The sequence below is a fragment of the Saimiri boliviensis genome, chromosome 15 (assembly GCF_048565385.1).
Source record: "Saimiri boliviensis isolate mSaiBol1 chromosome 15, mSaiBol1.pri, whole genome shotgun sequence".
In the NCBI taxonomy this organism is placed as follows: Eukaryota; Metazoa; Chordata; class Mammalia; order Primates; family Cebidae; genus Saimiri; species Saimiri boliviensis.
Window position 1 is genome coordinate 14,181,860 of NC_133463.1, and position 20,002 is coordinate 14,201,861.

Below are 20,002 nucleotides of genomic sequence, written 5' to 3' on the forward strand. Positions count from 1 at the left end.
AATCAGCCCCGCGGGGGCCAAAACAGCCACACCGGCTGGGACTGCGATGCTGGCGACCCCTCTGCCTGGGTATCTCCTGGTCTGTGGGCAATAAGAGTTCGTCTGGAAATGCGGCGTCCACTCACCCTCTGCACTTTCACTGGGAGCTGAAGTCCTGAGCTGTTCTTAGGCGGCCATCTTGAAAGTCGGATCCAAGATTTTATATTTTCTATTTTTTTCTCATTTTTCCCTAATAATCTTTCTTTTAATTTAATTTTTATCAAGTCACTAATGTGATTCATTTTGAAAGTCAAATAATAACAGCCTTTAAAAAGTAGGCAGCATCTTCCTACCCCTTCTCATCTCTCTCTCTCATCTCCTTGCTCACAGGCAGGTAATTTTAATAGGTCTAACTGTAGTTTCTAGCATTTATTTGCATATTTTGAAATAGCATGCACATACTGCTATTTGCTGGTTATTTTAGTTTGGCTATTACTTAGAAATCCTGCTACAAAAGTTTGATCGCACCTTGAACATAAACTTCCCCTCTTTCCAGCCTTTCCAAAAAGTTAAATCAACCTGGTATTACCTGTAGGGTGACTACAGATATCATTAATCAATTGCACATTTCAAAATAGCTAGATGATAATAATTCAGATCTTTCTAACATAAAGAAAAGAGAGATATTTAAGGTGACAGATGTCCCAATTACCTTGATTTTATTATATGAATGTATCAAATTAGCACATGTACCTAAAGAAAAGTACATCTATTATGTATCAATAAAAGAACCAAACAGTTAAATCAAAAGTTGGAGCTAAATCAATATTTAGTATTTATATTATGATCACTGTATAAATATTATTTATAGCTGAGACACATTAAAAAACGGATTACATTTTCAATGTTTCTTTAAGTAAAAACCTATGATGACATTCCCTTCCTTATATAACATTGTGCCATCCCTTCAGTTAGTAATTGCTTTACCAAGAGTTTCTTGAACGTTCTGTGAGTCCAATACTGCCTGTTGATCTGGGGAACAAGGGCACCTTGTCCTTGCCATGAGCTTTAGACTCTAAAGTTTAGAGGGTTCCTTTTAGCGTTCCCCTAGCCTCAGCTCTCTCCATGCAGCAAGAAACTCATGGTGGGGAGGGAAGAAGACATATCCACCTGCAGCTTTACTACTCTAACATTCTAGACATTGCTTTTGAAACTTAGGACCCCAGAATTCCCTGCCCAGATCATCCTGATTCCCCTTCTCCATCCCTTTTTGCAAAGGCAGATGATACTTCTGTGTGTACCATCTCCAAGGCTGAGGACTCCAAGGCTGAGGACTGACCAAAGAGCAGCTGTTGTTGCAATATCCACAGACTTGTGCAAGAACTCTTATGGTAAAGAAAGTCCAGGAAATAGTTGGACAGGGACACATGGCAGAAAATTTAGAAAGTGCCCCAAATGAAAATGTGGGACCCTAGCTAAAAAGGAGAAAGGAATTATTGTTGTGTTTTCTAATGGGGCATGTTAGATAATACATACCCCGTTTGAAAATGGAGGATAGCATGGGCTGCAGGCTGGAGGTCTTCTTACTCTTGACCTGGCCTTTTAATGTAAGGGGCTAGTGTATGTGCACTTAAGATTAATTCACCTTCAGCAGTGATGGGACTAAATCTCTTGTCCATTTGTTCAAACTCGTTGACTAATATCTTTAGTTAGAGAAGTCTCTCCTTTTATAGTCATCCAAATCCAACTAGCCCTGCTGTACAGATGTATATCACTTCTCTTCTTCATCCTTTTTCGAATCCCTTTTGCTTTGTTTCTCCTCTGTTGTTTTCTGGATCCCACAGAATCATCTTTCTTGATTTGTCTTGAAATACGCTGCAGGTTGAAAAACACTGTGTGGTACTGGGATGGGCGTGGTGTATCCTGCCTGCAATTCTGGCTCTTTGGAGGGCTGAGCCAGGAGGATTGCTTGAGACTGGGAGTTCAAGGCAAGCCTGGGCAACATAGTGAGAGCCCAACTCAAAAAAATAAAATAAAATTAGGCATGGTCGCATGTTCCTATAGTCCCAGATACTTGAGAGGCTGAAGTAGGGGGATCACTTGAGCCCAAGAGTTGGAGGTTGCAGTGTGATAAAATCATGCCACTGCACTCCAGTCAGGATCCCAAACAAGACTCTGTCTCAAAAAAAAAAAAAAAAAAAAGACAAACATTATATGATATCATCACACCAAGCTTGGTTTCAAATTTCTGGGTTGGAAATTGCTTTCCTTAAAAATTTTGGAGGCATTTCTTCATTTTTGTTAAGGGTCCAATATTGTCATTAAGTTCAATGATACTTTAACCCTTGGTCCTTCACATGGAATGTGAATTTGTTTTCTTCTGGAGCCTTTCCCAGGAAGCATTTCCTGGTATTCTGTAATTCACATTACTGTATTTGGTCTGGGTCTTTTTTTATTTACTCAGTTGAGCACTCTATGAGTCTATTCAGTCTGAAAAATCATGTTCTTTCCTCCAGAGGATTTTCTTCGTTTATTTCTTTGTTAAATTCCCTCCTCCATTTTCTCTGGGCCCTTTTTTTTTTTTTTTTTAACTCTTGTTATTTGAATGTTCGATTTCCTGGAATTACCTCCCCAATTAAAAAAAAAAAAAAAAAAACTCTTCTTTTTTCTTACCAATTTTGGTTTATCTTTTTGCTCTATTTTCAGGAGATTTCCTCAACACAATCATCCTATCCTTCTCTGCACTTTTCACATAGGGCATAACACTTCCTTTCTAAGTGTACTCTCTTAGCTGTGGTTGTCAATAACATCCTACCCAACTTTTCCCCCACGGATGCAATATCTTTCATTATATCTCTGAGGATTTAAATAGAATTTCCTTTTACTACATTTTCTCATTTCTGCCAGGTTATTCTTTGCGTGTGTGTGTGTGTGTGTGTGCGTGCGTGCATGCACAAGCTTGTTTGTTCTCTCTAGGTTGGAAAGTTTCTTCATGTGTCACTGATTTCTGGCTGACTAATCATCCCTCAGACTGGGAGCACTAAAATCCCATGTGAAAGTTCTGCCCACATGTGAGGGGTCTGCTGGCTCTTTCAGTTCATGGGGGCATGGCAGGGTGGCATGCTGGCTTTGCATTGGAGTGCTTCCAAATGGTAGTGTCTGTAGGCCTTCATCCTCTGAGAAAGGTCTCCCCAATCTCCTAACTAAAGGAAAAGGTGGCTGCCAGTTTTCTGGGCATTGAGTGAGGGAAGGGGACAGGTGGCTTCTCAGGTTGAGATGTAGACTTTCACTAAGCTCGATTTGGCTCCTTGGCCTTGACCTCTGCTGTGCTTGGCACCCTGAAGCCTCTCTCTTTTCCAGCCCCTCAGACGGTAGACTCTTTCTCTTCTGCTAAGTGGGACCTGGGTGTTGAACTGCTCCTTTAAACCCTTCCACAGACTCTTTGTGTTAGCTGCTTATCCCTATTTTCGGAGGGGACTCTACCTCCTGGGCATTTCTAGGAGTTTCTGGTGCAAATTGACTTACTTCTTGCTGGCCAACTTTCTCTAGTCTCTTATGGCAGTGCCTGTTTTTCTATCAGCTTGCCAACTTCCAAAATTTGTTGATACCTCTAATCTGCTATCGTCTCATATTTCTCTTTGTTTCCTAGGTTGATGCATTAAAAATTCATTTACTCTTATGTAAATGGAGTTTTAAATGAAGAGGAGATAAAGTTACAAGTTTCTTTTTTAATGTTTTTGAGATGGAGTCTCTCTCTGTTGCCCAGGCTGGAGTGCAGTGGTTAAATCTTGGCTCACTGCAACCTCTGCCTCCTGGGTTCAAGCGTTTCTCCTGCCTCAGCCTCCTGAATGAGTAGCTGGGATTATAAGCTTGCACCACCATGCCCAACTAAGTTTTAGCAGAGACAGCGTTTCACTGTGTTGGCCAGGCTGGTCTCGAACTCCTGACCTCAGGTAATCCACCTGCCTCAGCCTCCCTAAGTGCTGGGATTACAGGCTTGAGCCAAAATCCTTGACCTAAACTCACATATTTCATCTTCCATCTTCACGTATAAATAGAATCTCTATCAACCTTTATTTAGCTTTGTTCATAAATTTTGTTTGCATTTTCCCATGATTCTGTTCTTGATGATGTGAGTTAACATTTAAAATATCTATATGAATTATCTTTATTGCCATCAAATTTTTCCATTTCTTTTCATATGCGTTCACAGATTTTGTTTTTATTGCATTGCTTAAGAAGCAAAAAAGTTAGAAAATATCCTTTCAGTTAGGGTAAGAATAAGTAAAGCTATGTAGAAATTTGAATGTTTAATTAAATTTTTACATACCTAGTGGAAAATAGGTAAACACCATAGTGAGAAGTACTTGTAACCAGGAAACCCCTTTACATATCAAAACCCAGGCATCAAATTGTGACAGTTGGCAAATCTTTACAGGACACAAATCTTTACAGTGTCCTATAAAGATTTCAAGAATAGCAGAGGATGTGACTCTACAAGAATAACTGCAGTCGGCAGAAAAAAATAAAACAGAAAGAAAAGTCTGGGAAATTAGAAACATTGAGTTTCAAAAATAACAAAAGCAACCACACTTTAAAATTTGTACCAAGTGCTTATTACTATGTGACAATAAATATACGGTCAACTGAAAACCAATCTGGACTTAGTAAGGAGAGACCATTCAAAAGGATTGGAGCAAGTAGAGGATAGGAAATGTCACAATAAGGAGAACTCTGGGAACTCAAGGTCTGTAAACTCACAAGGATTAGGCAAAAGGGTTTTCTTTTAGTTTTAACTTTTATTTTAAGTTCATGGCTACATGTGTAGGTTTGTTACATAGGTGAACTTGTGTCATGGGGGTTGGTTGTACAGATTATTTTCATCACACAGGCATTAAGCCTAGCATCCATTTGTTATTTTTCCTGATCCTCCCCCTCCTCCCAACTGCCACCCTCCCATAGGTCCCAGTGTGTGCTACCCCCCTCTATGTGTCCATGTGTTGTCACCATTTATCTCCCATGTAGAAGTGAGAACATGCGGGTATTTGGTTTTCTGTTCCTGCTTTAGATTGCTGAGGGTAATGGCTGCCAGCTCCATCCATGTCCCTGCAAAGGACATGATCTTCTTCTTTTCATGTCTGCATGGTATTCCATGGTGCATGTGTACCACATTTTCTGTATTCAGTCTATCATGGGTGGGCATTTAGATTGATTCAGGTTTTCTTGTGGGGAGGAGTCAATGAGGTTAGAAGAACCAGGTGTGGGAAGTGGGATGAGAGAGTGGCATGGTTGGACAGTAGCTCCGATGCCAGCAAGGGGCTGAGCAGGGGCCTTCGTTCAGGAGCCTGGGGGAAGGAGGGACTCTTAAACAAATCTGGTTAACAAGCATTTCATTCTGACTAATCAGTGGGTATTGATCAGTGGGGATGAGCAGTTCAGCTAACCATTTATGAGGCAAAGAATGGAAATTTGGAGGGTCTGTGTCTGGCCTTGTCCTAGACAAACAAGAGGGCCTCTGCGACTTCTCTAAGTCCTATGGGAAGAGGGATTCTTTGTAGTCAGCTGGTTCCTGGAACACAAAGGGTGGGGAATTTCTCAGCCTTTGCTGTTTTCAGGATCACAGGAATCAGGTAAATTTAACACTGTCCATATGAATAAGCAAGACGGCTATCTCAGGAAAGCAAAGAGGCTAATGTGAGAAGAAACTGAGTGAAGTATTTCCCTACAATGTAGTAAGCGCTGGGACAAATAAACATGCAGGTTGCCATGGTGATACAGAGGAAGAGGCACTTTCCACTGAGGGGAGGGGTGGGCAGCTTAGCTGGGTCTTAATGGATGGCTGGGTTCAGTCCAGGTGGGAACACACCATCCATGCCAAACTGTAACCGCCCAAGGAGTTCTCCTTGCCCGCTGCCTAGACACAGCTGATTCATCAAGACGGGAATTGCAGTAGAGAAAGAGTAATTCACGCAGAGCTGGCTGTGTGGGAGATCAGAGTTTTATTATTACTTAAATCAGTCTCTCCAAGCATTCGGGGAGCAGAATTTTTAAGGATAAGTTGGTGGGTAGGGGGAAACAAGTGAGCCAGGAGTGTCGATTGGTCAGGGATGAAATCATAGGGAGTTGGAGCTGTCATCTTGCACTGAGCCAATTCCTGGGTTGGGGGTCACTAGATCAGATGAGCCAGTTTATTGATCTGGGTGATGTTAGCTGATCCATCAAGTGCAGAGTCTGAAAAATATCTTAAGCACTGATTTTAGGAGCAGTTTAGGAGAGTCAGGATCTTGTAGCCTCCAGCTGCATGACTCCTAAACCATAATTTCTCATGTTGTGGCTAATGTTAGTCCTCCAAAGGCACCCTAGTCCCCAGACAGGAAGGAGGTCTGCTTTGGGAAAGGGCTGTTACCTTCTTAGTTTAAAGTATTAACTAAAATTCTCCCAAAATTAGTTCAGCCTATGCCCAGGAATGAACAAGGACAACTGGGAGGTTAGAAGCAAGATGGAGTTAGTTAAGTTAGATCTTTTCCACTGTCTGGCATAATTTTGCAAAGACAGTTTCACTGGAGATCATCAAGGCCAAGGTGCTCTGTAAGCATTGTGTACCCAAGCTAATGCACAAGTGGACGAGGGAGAACCAGGCTTTTCTGATGAGAGATTTTCCTCCTTCTTAGGGCTGTTATGCCAGTTTTCTTCAGAGCAGGAGACTATTTGTAAACATCTAGTAAAAATCTAGATAACATATAAGAATGTATCTAGAATGTATTTACTAATTTAAGGCTTATATTGTCTTCCATCATCAAAAAGTGTCAAATTTCCATTTTACTCTTTTTGAGAAGCAGACCACTGCAAAAGCAATTTCTTCTCTTGCACTGCAAACAGTATAAAAACTAGGGGAGCATACATCAAAGCGTCCGGATGGCGTGCTTGTTCCCTGCACTTGGTGTTTATGTCTCTGTTTCTTGCTGGAGGAAAACCTATTTGTGCATCAGAATTTAATCAGCAGTGACATAAAATGTGGTGAATGAGGGATACTTTTGGGGGCTCACAGGTTGGGGATAAGAGTCAGGGAATAGAGGAATGGCTGTCTCAGGGGAAAGGCACAGCCTCTCGGTGAATAGGATTCAGTGAGGAAAGCAGGAGGGTGGGTCTTTGCTGAACCTTCATTCCCACTCTATACTGCTAACCGGGTTGGGGAACTGCAGGACCCACAGCAGCCCGCAGGAGTTGCTATGATGCCATTCAAATTTCCTTCAGGATGAAGTCTCACCATATATGCTCCTGGAGAACCTATAGGACTTAATCTAATTTAAGTCTCACATTTCCTTCTCAGGGGCAATGGGGGTCTGCTTTGTTATTTCTTGATCATTGTGGCTTTTATTTCAACTTTTAAAATGCTATGGCACTTGTAACAAGAGGGAAGCAAATGTCTTCTTCCAAATATAGAAGACAGTAAAGCACAACATGTCCTAAGTGCAGAGCCAGATTGCAGCCTGGCAGTGTTTCAGTGCCTTCAAGTTTGGCATCACGCCTCTTCCTGCACAAAGGGTCCTCATCACGAGAGAAACCTCTGCCCGGCACCCCGGCTGGTGCAATAAAAGTGGGCAGAGCCCTTCCTGGTACTGGGAAGCACCTGTTATGAGGTCCACAAAGGTCTCTGTGGGAGGGAGGTGTGCATGAAAGGAGGAAGGAGACCAAAGCAGAAAGAGACTAATGGGAGTTAAAGTCAACAATAACAGTAACAATAATAATCCAATATAATGTGAAAGAAAAGGAGTCAAATGCCTTAAAAATCAAGAAAAGCTTAGGAAAAAAGGTAAAGACAGGTAAAGCCCATGCATGTGAGAAGACATAAAATTTGACTAAGATAGGTGGTGCAAATACAGGTATCTGAGAAAGGGCAAAAAATGAGTGTCATCTACCAGTAATAAATAAACAGGAAAAAATAAAACAAACCAAAAAAATCCTTTTATATCCAAAAATACAGAGCGAATAGGGTATGACAAAAAGAGCCAATTGAGAACCATAAGGTAAGTTCAGTACTGGCTTTTGTAGGAAATTCATTGTTCCAGGGTAAAAATTATGGGCTTTCTCAGCTTTCGTTTCTCAGACTATAAATGTTTGACTATGGTAACTGACAAAGATGATCAGTTGCATCACCCAGATTTCCATATCGACTACAAGATCAGGAAAACCAAGCTCTTACTCCCTGTCTATGCCAAATGTTTTTCAGACCAAAGTAGTGAAAACTTTTAAGGGCAGGTTTGGCCCTACCTATGTTTTTTGGGGTAATCCAAGCAAGTTTGCTGATAGACATTTCAGGTATCTCGTGCCACAAGTGGGTGAGTTATGAAATAATTTCCCTGTGAGGTAGGTCCAAGGGACTATTTTTTGCCATCTTAGCTTCTAGGTTCTTTGTATACTTTCAGTTTATGTTTATCCTATAATTGTCCAATGAACTTAGAGCCTAGTTCTTGGTTCCTGGTTTCTGGCTAAGGCTCTCACACTGCCCAGCACTGGGCAGTCCCTTTCCTTGACTTGCACGGCAGCTGAATGGCTTGCTTCAGAGGGACTGCCCCTCCGGGATTTCTACCCTTCCAAAAGCACCACTGAGGCCCCTGCCAAGTTTGAGAGATTTCTTCTGCTCTGTTCTGCCTTCCAGATCAGCCCCACTGGATCCAACCAATTGTAATTTGTGATATGGGCTGTTTAAGTGTCTTCTCATACAACCATTTAATCTGCAAGACAAATGTGTGAGGTGGGCTCTTGTGGTTTTATTTTCAAAAGGAGGAATCTGAAGACCAGAATCATTAAGTAATTCACCCAAGGTCAAACAGTTAAGAGAGTGTGGCAGGGCTGGGGTCTAGATCCTGATCTGGGTGACATCAGGAGCTAACTTGTTCTACCACATCATGCAGAGGACTAGAAAACATCTTTATATAGACTTCATTCTAAAATGACAAGAAAGCAAAGATTACAGAAAGTGGTTTGCCTAGGGCTATACAAATGGTTAGTGGAAAACTGCCTTTGAAATGACCTCCTCAATTCTAGATGATCTCCTTGCTTCCAGACAAGTAACCTGCAGAAGACCTTGAGACTTGGTACCCTAATAGGGAGCAGTTTTGACAATTTTCTCTCTCTATTTCCTCAGGAAAAGTTCTAGGCCCCCTGTGTCAGTCACACTTGAAGCCCAGCGCAATCCATCTTCTCTCACTTCATTTTTTGTCCCTGCAATGCCACACACAGAGCCTCCATTTCTGCAAAAAATTCAATTAAACTTAATTGATACAGATTTGAGCAAATTTTTAAAACTCTGTATGTCTTTATTTCAGAATAGGGAAATTGAAAAAAAAAAAAAGAGGCTGTCATTCTAAGCATTTACCATTTCAGATATTGTAAGAGGCACTTTTAAATTGACCAGTGATCTCTTAAACTTAAAGGTACACCACGGTTACTTGGAAACCTCCTTAAAACCAAACAATCCTGGGCCTCATCCCCAGAGTTTCTGACTCTGCATGTACAAGGTGGAGTCTGAGAACTTGCATTTCTAATAAATTCCCAGGTGATGCCAATGCTGCTGTGATCAGGAGACCATACTTTGAGGCTCACTAGTACAGACAATAGTCTGTATTTATGCAATAAGGGCATCAGGATCCTAGCATAATTTTTCAGATTCCCAAACCATGTGCTCAGTTAAAAAATCATCATCCTCCATATGCAGCAAATTCTCAAAGGAGCAGTCAGCATGGTATCTCTCCTTTCTGGTGTGGGAGCCACACACAGTTCTCCTGCCCTGAGGCCAGGGCTGGGAAACACGCCAAGGGACCCCCACTCAACTCTCCTACAGCCTCTGGCCCTTGGAGGTCCTTCCTTGCTTGCAGGGGAGCTCAGGCCCAGTGACAACACATGGACCCAGTTAAGATCTAACTTACAGCCCCTCCCTTCCTGGGTGTCTCAGGTCAGTGGGCTTGGCCACCAAAGGGAACACTGTTCTGTGTGTTTGTGTGTCTGTGTGGACACGTGTGTGTGTGTTTGTATGTGTGTTTCTTTTGAGGAGGCTGAGGATGCTTTGAGGATGGAGAGGAGAAGATGGGAGATGACTTATAAAGACTGGTGGGCCAGGACACTGTGCCTGCTGTCCCTCGTGGTGTCAGGGGAGGCCAGCATAAGCTGCTATTTTGGGGTCCCTCTGTCTTCCCTCATCCTCTATGAGAGGAAACGAGAAGAGTGGCCATCTAGTGAGAACACGCATCAGACCTCTTGCCTGCCCCGTCCCATCTCCAGTTCCCCAACAATCCCAGCCCTTTGCATGGTGGGCAGGGCTACATGGACAGAGCCTGAAGGCAGAGGACTAGAAGTCAGGCTCTAATACACTTGGAATTTTGCTTAAGGTGGAAGAGATCTTTATATTCAAGCAATTAAGAACCAAGTAGAGTCTGACTACCTATGGGCATTTAAGAGCTGTGAAAGGCATACAAGTGACCCAGTCCAGAGCTGGGCGGGTGACCTGTCCTGTGTCCTTGAAGGTCATCCATGTCCCTCATGGGGCATTGACAGAGCCAAGTACTCACCTGTGCCCATGGGGACCCCTGGATATAATTGAGAGGTACCCTACCAAATTGAAATGTTTGACCTATATCTTATCAGCAGGCAGTGTCCAGGAGAGTAACTCTCAGGCAAGCTGATAAACTGAGAAAAGGAAAGAGAGAGCGAGAGAAATAAAGAGAGAAGGAGGGAGAGAGAAAGAGAGGGAAGGAAATAGAAAGGAGGAAGGCGCCAGGTGCGGTGGTTCACGCCTGTAATCCCAGCACTTTGGGAGGCCGAGGCGGGTGGATCACGAGGTCAAGAGATCGAGACCATCCTGGTCAACATGGTGAAACCCCGTCTCTACTAAAAATACAAAAAATTAGCTGGGCATGGTGGCGCGTGCCTGTAATCCCAGCTACTCAGGAGGCTGAGGCAGGAGAATTGCCTGAACCCAGGAGGCAGAGGTTGCGGTGAGCCGAGATCGTGCCATTGCACTCCAGCCGGGGTAACAAGAGCGAAACTCCATCTCAAAAAAAAAAAAAAAAAAAAAAAAAAAAAAAAAAAAAAAAAAAAAAGGAAGGGAAGCAGAGAAAGGGAGAGAGAAAGAAATAAAGGAAGAAAAAATGGAGAAAGGGAGTGAGGGAAATAAAGTGAAAAGAGAGGGAGGGAGGGAGAGAGAAAGAGGAAAAAGAAAGAGAAAAGAAAGAAAGAAGGAAAGAGGCTCTACAATGCTAGAAAGCTAGGAGAGGAGAAAGTTAACATAAACATTACCTCACACACTTAGTTTTTATAGTGAGAACTCTTAAAATCTATTTTCTTGGCAATTTTCAAGTATATAATACATTGTTATTAACTATAGTCACCATGATGCACAATAGATCTCTTGAACTTATTTATCCTGTTAAGTGAAATTTCATGCCCTTTGATCAACATCTCCTCCGTCCTCCAGCCCCTGGAGGACTCTCTGCTTCTGTGAGTTCCACATTTTTAGGTTCACATATAAGTGAGATCATGTGGCATCTGTCTTTCTGTGTCTGCTTATTTCACTTAACATAATGTATTCCAGGTTCATCTGTATTATCTATGTTGTGGCAAATGACAGGATTTCCTTCTTTTTAAGACTGAATAGTATTCCATTGTATGTGCGTGTGTGTGTATGTGTGTATCACACACATATATCACATTTTAAAAATCCACTCATCCATTGATGGACACAAGTTGATTGCATGTCTTGGCTTTTGTGAATAATGCTGCAATGAACAGGGAGTACAGATATCATTTCAACATGCTGATTTCATGTCTTTGGCTATATACCCAGTAGTAGGATGGCTGAGTCATGTGGTAGTCGTGTCCCCCATATTGTTTTCCATGGTGACTGCACCAATGCTAGATACGTTTCTAATATGAAAGAATTTCAATAGAATATTATTTGAAAGCCAAGGGAAATTTTGTTTCTGAATTATTCCTCTCTCCTTTTAATTGATTCAGTAATTTTTAACCTCTGGGTGGGTGGAATGTTTTCAGATTGGCAGTTTTGGGAATATGAAGACAATTTGCATTTGCTGGTTTTTGCTTTGATTTGTTTTATAACTCAGTATCCATGCTGTCAGCTCAGTGCAAACATCACAGGCAGTATATAAGCACTGAAGATAATAGCCTTCTCTTAAAAGTATTGTGAATAAAAACATACCTTTAATGCACTGAAAGGAATAAATTATGCCTCATAGGGAAACAATAGAAAATATCTCCTTTTTGTCTTCATGATCATTTCAGTGTCTGTCATTTCCAGCCACCACTACAAAATGAATTCTCTCTCACATGTTGATAAGTCCATCATTCCGTTTAGAGGGAAGTGGGTCTGAAAATTCCACTGGGCCTGAAATTGGACGGCAGCATGAAGCCGTTAAAGATAATAGACCTGTGTTAAAGCCCGCAAATGAATGGAGCTGTTCTCTGGCCTGCAGAAGAGTGCTCATTGTCTTCTGTGGTCCATTTTCCACCACACAATGTGTTCACAGCTGGCCGTTCGTTCTCTTTTGGGGACACTTGTGAATATGCATGCCCCAAATCATAGGCACAGCTTCCAGGCCAGGAACTCACGTCCATGTCCACTTCCTCAAACATCAGAGGACCCTAATTAGCTCAACACCCACCATCTGGTTTCCTCATTCTGGTGGGCCCTATCTTCCTGGGAATGTACACCTCCATGAACAGCAATCCAAGCTGATTTGTTTTGAACAGTCACTAAGATGGACATTTCCCCTGGGGTTGAGGATTTTGTTTCAGACAAAAAAGATATATGCAGGAGACAGTCTCACAGTATTTTCTATTTTTCAAAGGTGGAGGTGAAAGCCAAGGTTGTACTAACAGATTGGAATAGTGCCACTGGAATCTAATTGATGGCTTTTAAGGGAATTTTGCAAGGCTGAGGGTGTGAATGCCCCTGAGTAAAAACAGCTGCTGTCTTCTCTTTGAATGGATGCTGAATTCACTGCCATTTTCTCCAGGGGCTTTTAGCGCTGAGCATTTTAAGAGCGGCAGGTTCAAAAAGTCATGAAAATGTGTTAGCTGGCTTTCTGATAGAAAGTGATAGAATTTCTGACCTTTAGCTAGCCACCTCTGAACACCACAGATTCCTGAGGGGTGTTTGCAAGAAAAACACTAGGAAGTTTATTTATTTATTATACTTTAAGTTCCAGGGTACATGTGTAGAACATGCAGGTTTGTTACATAGGTATACATGTGCCATGGTGGTTTGCTGCATCCGTTGCCCATCATCTACATTAGGTGTTTCTCTTAATGCTATCCCTCCACTAGCCTCCAACCCCAGGCCCCAGTATGTGATACTGGATAAAGAAAATGGGCATCTGCTTTTCAAGACCCTCTTCCTGCTCAGCCTCACCCTGACTCTATTTCACCTCCTGCAGAGAGTGAGAAACATTTCCCCAACCAGAGCTGGCTTAGGCTCCTCTTAATTGCATCGTTGTCCTGGTGGGAGGATAGAGAGAAAGAGCAGAGTGAGCAGAGCCCTGAGAAGGGGGGATGGTAATGGAAGGAGGTGAGGACCCTGAGCTCTTCGATGTCTAAACCAAAGCAATGGAATTCTGACACTTGTTGCCTATATCCGCTCTCTACAGAGCTCCCTGAGAAGCGCCTGTCTGACTGGCTCTCCATCTTGCACACCATTGCGCTTTTTGTACTATGTGTCCTACCTGGTTTTCTTCTTGGTCTCCACAGTGTTGAGCTTGCAAGCAGCAGCTGTGCTTCCCGTGTTTGTGCTGGGCCTGCATCTGGCACCGCGATTGGCATACGGAATCCAGTTAACCTTTGGAGAAAAACATGAGCCATATTTATTGCCCTTTTTCAAAGCTCAATTATAACAAATTACAGTTATGTGGCAGTTCGGCTGCTGTGCACATCACATGCAGCCATTTAGAAAAGAACTCTGGCATCCTAGAGCAGCAAATATGGAAGGAGGACTTTCTGAAGCCTTTAGGAGATCAACAGTGTGCTGAACAGACTTTTCAAGCCATAGAGTATTATAATGTGTTATAGTTTCACTTTGAAAGGATAGAATAGTGTCCAAAAGAGGAGATGTATTGGGCACCAGAATGATCAAAGGCAATCACAGCTGGGAGAAGAATGAAAAGTAGTAGAGGGAGAAATATAAATATACAACATTTTAAAAATCTGAATTTTTTAGATGGCACCTGGTTTCAGATATGAACACTGGAGTGATCTTAGGATCTCTACACTCGACAGAGACTTCACTGTTCCACTCAGTTTAGCAAAACAAATATGACTTCAAAGTAACTTTGGGTATATTTTATTTGGCATTAAGTGGTACAGCATGATTCTGTTAAAATACATAAAAGTGCTTTCTTCAAATTGCCCAGCCCTTGCCCATTCTGATTTTCTGGTTATCTTTGGATTTATAGCAAAATGTTTGTTTTTCAAAAGATAAAAATACATGAGGACATTTATTAACTGAAGTTCTAGCTAAGTATTAGAACACAAATGTTATTATTGCTGTAGGTGGCTAGTGGTGAGGTAGATTCACCTTTAGAAAAGTCTAAAGAGTTTAAATGAGATAATAGTAAGTTGAAAGATCAGCCATTTAAAAACCAGTGGGATGTTGCTGCAATCGTCTGTGACAGCCTAATTAAGTTACTGCTGTGAGTTCCCAGGCATTTTCAAGCTGGCATCTCCAGAGCTAAAGACAGTGTACTTGTACTACCTAATTTGGCGTCATGCTGTTTTAAGCAAATCTGAGTAATGAAGAGAAGCATCCAAAAGCAAAGAGGAGGACTAGGACCGAAGACACAGAAATGTCAGCCTCCAGTCAATCATCTGAGCATGAGGGCTCGGGACTGGGTTTGGAGCCAATTGCAAAATTAATGCTGAATACGGAATTTCTCACCACATTCCTCTGATTCTCCAAAGTAAAATCCTCAGGGGACACCTAAGAGATAAAATTTTTCATTTTGGTGATATGTTTGAGGATATATCAACACTCTGATAACATCCTAAAAAGAAAATGCTGTATAAAATAAAACATTTCTGCTGTTATCATCTTCGATTTACTTTAAATCTTAATGCTAGTCTAAGGGTATGAAGAAAAATAAAATTCATCTTCTGTCTTGAAGGAGTTTGTTGAACATGGCATACATACATACATGTACACACATTCTTAAACTAAAATAGAATATGGTCATATGCCAAAAGACCAATATGTACGATAGTAATTGCTAATATTTATTGGGCACTTAATGGTAGGCCCGGTTCTGAGTTCTCCAAATGCATCAGTTTTTTCACAAAAATTGCATGGATTTAGCACTATCATTTCAATCATACAGATGAGGAACTTGAGACACAGAGGAATTTAAAAAAAAAAAAAAAACTTGACCAAATCAGAGCTAGTAAATTCATTTTACTTTTTTTTTTTTTTTTTTTTTTTTTTTTTTTTTTTTTTTTTAAGATGGAATCTCACTCTGTTATCCTGGCTGGAGTGTAGTGGTACGATCTCGGTTCACTGCCTCCTGAGTTCAAACGATTTCCCTGTCTTAGCTTCCCAAGTAGTTGGGACTACAGGTACACCACACCATGCCCAGCTAGTTTTTATATTTTTAGTAGAGACAGGGTTTCACCATATTAGTCAGGTTGGTCTTGAACTCCCGACCTCAGGTGTTCCACCTGCCTCAACCTCTCAAGGTTTTGGGATTTCAGGCGTGAGCCACAGCACCTAGAGCTGATAAATTTAGAGCCAACATTCAGATACCACTGTCTGGCTCCAGAGCTCCCACACATCTCAAGGACTGTCAAGAGAACAATGCAAGATTAATTGGTTCTTCAATTCAGTAGAACCAGGCAAGGCAAGAAGCTTAGCACAATATGGTAGGGTTAGACAGGTCCAGGGAATGCAGCAATCTGGTTCTACTGGATAACCTCTCCCTCTTCCATGACCCTTTAGCAATCTGCTCAGCCCTCAATTCTGGCCTGTGGCTGTATAGACTGGAGTTTGTGCAGCTGTCCCTAATCTCAGCTGTCCAGTCATGGAGCAGAGAACCCGCACATAATGGGGCACTCCGTAAATACATGAATAAATGAATATCCAACGAGGATCTGAGATAGTACTTTTTCCCTTGTTGAAGGAGATAACTTTGTTTTTTTTTTCTTGGTTTTAATACTTGCCTTACGTTTTTAGTCATCAGACTTGCTTCTTTGGTAAGTAGTAATATTAAAACCATTTTTAAATTGCAGTTTTGCAGAAAGCATACTATTTGGGGACTGGCCAGAAAAAAGAGTGCAATTCCAAAGAAAGTGGAAAAGTACCACATGGATTGGCTAAAATGGAAAATTACATTTGTGTGACCTGTTGTGTTACCAAAAAGCAAATGTGTATTTTGTAGGCTTGGATTTGCTCATCTGCTGCTACACGTCCTTCTCAATGCCTCTTTGTTGGCAATTTTCTAAACTATCCTTATGCTCGAAGTTTTAAGGAAAACGAACCCTCTGTTAACCTATATTTGAGAGTGCATTACTACTGAGGAGGAATGACCCCTGACTGCCTATCCACAGGAGCTGAGATGAGGCAAGTTTGACTTGGTTTCTTATGGCTACAGGCCCCATACAGTTGCTACTCATTTTCCTTTATTATAATCTTTGGGGCAATATTTTTCCATTATCGACAATAACTCTCATGACAACTCCTTATAAAATCACATTTGCATTTTTATTTTCATTCTCAAAGCAAAGGCTCGGCTGACATTTTCAGTATTCAAGAACCCTGATACATATTCAATATTCAAGAAACCCAATGCTCTGGTAGGCTCAAGGGCACTTGGAAAGCTCACAGATGCAGAGGACACCCTTTTCTAAAAGCAAATGGGTGCTCAGGAGCAGAAGCAACACTTAAAAGTCCTGGGTGAGAAGGAAACTCTGAATTACATTTAGATGACTTGATGTTCCCTTAAATATGGTACCTTCTCTTTTCTTTCTTCCTTGACTGGAGGCCTCTAGGGATGTGTGTGTGTGTGTGTGTGTGTGTGTGTGTGTGTGTGTGTGGTGTGGTGTGTGTGTGTGTGTGTGGTTTGACAACACGTGTTGCTGTTACTCAGTTATCGGAAAAGAACAAGTCCTTGAAAAGAGAAGAAATAGGGGAAAGAAAGAGGTAGAGAAGAGGAAAGGTGACTGAACAGCTTCTATTCTTACTTGGAGAGGGTGTAGATGGTGGCAGCAGGTGTCAGAGAAATGGGATCCTGTTGCTGGCAGGTTCCCTTGGGGTGAGGTTCAGGAGAAGCTTAGTTTAATTTGTGGGGACAAATATTTCAGGGAACCCAGCCAGCTCAAGAGTGACATTGCTGCACCAAACCTATATCTGGTTTTTAATTTTAATTGCTTATTTGAGAGTGTGCATTCATCTCTCTTCTGAGTTACTTTAGGAAGATGTATATTGGCCTAATGGACTAAAAGGTAAATCTTTGTCCATTAATTCCTTAAAAAAAGAAAGAAAGAAAGAAAGAAAAATAAATAAACTTCCAATTTCCCTGCATTGGGCATTTTCCTGAAGGGTTATTCACACATGGTATGGAATGTCAACCAGTGTTTCTTAACCCAGGGTGCCTGTGACCCACTCTAAATGATTGCATCAGAATCTCAGAGGGTAGAGCAAGGTCATTAGTGTATTGGAAACACTCCTTAGAGGTGAAGCCAGAACTAAGGATCACTGCTCCAGACATGTGCACAGACTATTCTCTTGGTCTGAAATGATGACCCTTGTTCTTTCTGACCAAGAAGACTTCACATAGAGAAGTAAAGGTCACAGATGAGGAAACTAAATAGGGTGAGAAAATAGCAGGGATAGTAGTCTTTTGGGGACCCTTAAATCCTTATAGATATGTTGTGTTCACTACAATATAATGATAAAGACTCCCAGTCAGTCCTAATGATAACCTTTTACATGTCTCTAATTAATTACACAATTAATTTCTGTTTGTTATCCCTTCTCACTAGGAAACTGTCAATATTATCCTTCCCTGATGTTTCCTTGTAAACTAGTTTTGACTTTTTCCTCCAAGGTAGAGTATTACTTTGACAAACATTGAGCCCCTCCCTGTGTAAGGCATGGTGCCAGGAGCATCGCAGATCATAGTCCTGCACTCATGGGTTTCCATCTAACGGCAGAGACAGTTATACAAATAATGTCTCATCTAACAGCACAAATGTGATAAATGTTCAGAGAGAACAGAGTGCTAATGAATGAAAAGCAATGGTTCTGGATCAACTCTGAGGCAGATATTTAAGATCTCCATCTAAAAGAGCAAGAGTTATCATTCTGGATCAAGACAAAACAGTCTGTGCAGATGTCTGCAAATGGTAAAAGTCATTGTATATTAAGAGAGTTTACGAAGGTGAAAAACAAAAGTTTGGGTAGAGAATAATCCCCCATGTTGTCTAACTAACTCTAAGGAACATGAATCCAAGAGAGAGCTTTGGCAGCACCAAGAGGGAACCCCTAGTTGCTTTAGATGATTTTAAGGAGGCAGGCAAGGCACAAACATACTGAAACTTGTAGGTCATCCTAAGAAAGAGCAGTAGCAGGCCATGGAGGCTTTCAGCCAAGGAGTGTCTCAGCAGTTTTGTCACTAAAGAAATTCCCTCTGCTTGTCGGACTGCAAGGATTGGAGGATTGCAAACCTGAATTGAGGAGAGAACAGTCCTGTCACTACTTCCTGCAGAGATGAAGATGACTGAACTGGAAAGGTGATGGTAGAAATGAGATCTGAAAGCTATTACTGCACGATCTCATTTACACGTGAATTCTAACAAATTGAACTCAAAGGAGCAGAGAATAGAATGATGGTTACCAGGGGCTGGCATGGGGTGGGGGTTGGGGATATTAATATATGTTGGTCAAAGGATATAGAATTTCAGTTAGATAAGAGGGGTAAGTTCAAGATATCTGTTATTCAACATGTTGTAGATGTTTGTTAAATGGTTATACATGTTTATCATGTTTACTTCATTAACTCAATTTAGACATTCCCTATATGTATTTCAAAATATGTCCTACACCAAATAAATATTAATTATAAATTAAAATAAATTTCCTTTAATTTTTAATAACTTTAAAAATTATATACATTTATGGTATATGACATGATGTCCTGAAATATGTATATATTGTGGATTGGCCAAATTGAGCTAATTAACACAGGACATGGGAATGCAGGTATTTCTTTGACCTACTGATTTCGTATCCTTTGGCTATATACTCAAGTGGGATTGCTAAATCTTATGATAGTACTATTTTTAATTCTTAAGGACCCTACATACTGTTTTTCATAATGGTTGTACCAATTTACATTCCCACCAACAATGTACAAGGGTTCCCTTTTCTCCATATTCTTTCCATTAAGACATGCATTGTCTCACTTGTCATTTTTTTGTGTGTGGTTAGAACATGAAATCTACTTTCAGAGATTTTCAAGAGTTGTTATTAACCATAGTTATTAACATTGTTATTAACCATAGTCACCATGTTGTATAATATTCTTGACGTTATTATTCCTTTCTAACTGAAAATTTGAATCCTTTGACCAACAACTTCCAAAACCCAACCATTGTCCACAAATCCCTGGTTTCTACTATATTACTCTCTGCTTCTATTAGTTTGACTTTTTTATGTTCCACAAATAAGTGATATACAGCATTTGTCTTTCTGTGTCTGCTTATTTAACTTAGCATAACATCCTTCAGGTTCATTCATATTGTTGCAAATGGCAGGATTTCCTTCTTTTTATGGCTAAATAGTATTTTCTTGTGTACATATGCCACACTTTCTTTATAAACTTAACTACTAATGGACATTTAGGTTGATTCTGTATTTTGGCTTTTGTAAATATTGCCTCAATGAACATGAGAGTGCAGGTATCTCTTTGACATACTGATTTCATGTCCTTTGACTATATACACAGAGATGAGATTGCTGGATCATGTG

The 20,002-nt window shown here is 41.0% G+C and overlaps 1 protein-coding gene across 1 annotated transcript in view; it reads left to right on the top strand.

The window, feature by feature from the left end:
* Positions 1 to 20,002, top strand: part of CLVS1 (clavesin 1) — a 213,706-nt gene that overhangs the window by 47,988 nt on the left and 145,716 nt on the right. The gene's annotated exons all lie outside the window — the stretch shown is intronic.